General features: G+C 43.0%; 1 protein-coding gene across 2 annotated transcripts in view; it reads left to right on the top strand.

Moving 5' to 3' along the window:
- LOC106013319 overlaps positions 1-1,969 on the top strand; it is a gene marked incomplete in the record, with an annotated part of 20,257 nt that overhangs the window by 13,368 nt on the left and 4,920 nt on the right.

Genomic DNA, 1,969 nt, shown 5'->3' with positions numbered 1-1,969 from the left:
TGTGAGTGAGTGAGTGAGTGAGTGAGTGAGTGAGTGAGTGAGTGAGTGAGTGAGTGCGTGAGTGAGTGAGTGAGTGAGTGAGTGAGTGAGTGAGTGAGTGAGCGAGCGAGTGAGTGTGTGAGTGAGTCCAGCAGTTTTTTACTCTCTCGTGAACTCAATTTGAATCAAGTTAGAACGTAGGCAAAATAGACCCTGCTGGTCAGGGACAAGACAACCCGGTATGAGTAGGATACAACATTGTAGCAGACAGAGGGAGAACTCGATAACAAACGTATCCGCTAAAGAATCGAACTCTCGTCTTCTTCATGACACGCCGAAGAGCCCAACCGTCACAACACCATTTCCATGATAATCACACTATAACTTACAAAATCTACTTACAAAATCTACTTACAAAATCTACTTACAAAATCTACTTACAAAATCTACTTATAACAAATCACACCCACATCAAAACACGGCGAAGCATAACGGCGCATCAGAGCAAAGCATTTAACAAAGCTTGGAGTAGCAGAACCGTACATGCATGCAAGGTTATTAAGACTCAAGAAATAGGAACTTCAATATTAATACCAACATTATGCTACCATGAGTGCCAGACCTGGACATTTTGTAAAACTCATGGAGGTAGAGTCACTTCGAGCGGGATGAAATAAATGCCTCCAAAAGACCCCTTAACATGACAAGACGAGACAAACGGAGAAACGAAGACGTGAGAGCTACCTGTTGATACGAAGTCCTGCCCGCATTTCATAGAAAGACACGGAATTCGGAATGGAAAGGGTTTGGCCACCTGATGCGAACGTCACCACCTAGCGCCAGACAGCCTAGAGGGCCTATAACACCAAATACACATTCTATAAAGGAACGAAGTTGGCCAGGCAGGAGATGAATCGAGGTTGTCAAAGGAGCCCTGAGAAATTGTAACGTCCCAGTTGAAAGAACTGCAGAGTTGGCCTACCATAGAAAACTGCTGCTCTCCTCGACGTTTAACTGCAACAGAGGATGAAAAAGTAGCAAAGTAAGTAAGAAATGGAGAAAGGGCGGAGTGGAAGGAGGGGGGGGGGCTGGTGGGAATAAAAGCCTTCTAAATGGTGTTACTACACTGATTTCCTACAGAAGTATGTTTGTGTTAAACGTTTATACTGTATTAGTGGATGTGATGCCTCTGTGAGTTAGTCAGCGAGGCACTGGGAGGAGATATTGGTAGTGAGTGAAAGCTGCCCGGGGGCCAAGCTCCCTGACTCACATGGCTCCTCACTTCGTCATTGCACATGTATATTTTTTAGCTGTACAGTCAGATCACAGGTTCAGGACGAAGAGATGACGACTTAAACATTTTTGTGATCGTTGTTAACTATTATATATATGAATATGTGATATCTGTAAAAAAAAACCAATAACTACAAACAACCATGATGAATAAAGTTGGCTAAGATGACTGGAAAAAAAAAGATTTATACTGTAATATCTTAGACTGCGCACTGTAATGGCCCGCCTTTCTCGCTCTTTATACAGTTTAAGCCATGACCAGTGACATCCAAATGAAATGCAAAGTTCATCAAAAATCTAACTGAAGCCGTTTTGTCATAAAAAGAAAATTAATTTTTTTACTTCTAGTGCTGTGAAATTCTCTTTATGGAAAAAAAAAGACAGAATAAAAAGAGGGAAAAATTTTATCAGTCAAAAACTTAGAGTAGAATCACATTGGGATGTTTGTATACGCAGTAAAGAAAAACAAGTCTCTCTACAGTAGAGTGCGTGTTGCACCTCTTAGCCTTACCTACCCTTACCCTACATTAATGCCCCGTTGGGGCGTCCCATAAATACGACAGAGTGTACGAGCTATCGGATTGTGATGGTGGTGGTGGTGGTGGTGGTGGGGATGGTGGTGATGGTGATGGTGATGATGGTGGTGGGGATGGTTGTGGGGATGGTGATGATGGTGGTGGTGGTGGTGGTGGGGTTG

This window comes from Aplysia californica, unplaced genomic scaffold (genome assembly GCF_000002075.1).
Source record: "Aplysia californica isolate F4 #8 unplaced genomic scaffold, AplCal3.0 scaffold00024, whole genome shotgun sequence".
Lineage (NCBI taxonomy): Eukaryota > Metazoa > Mollusca > Gastropoda > Aplysiida > Aplysiidae > Aplysia > Aplysia californica.
Note: the sequence above shows the minus strand (reverse complement) of the source record. Positions and strands in the feature narration are given on the sequence as shown.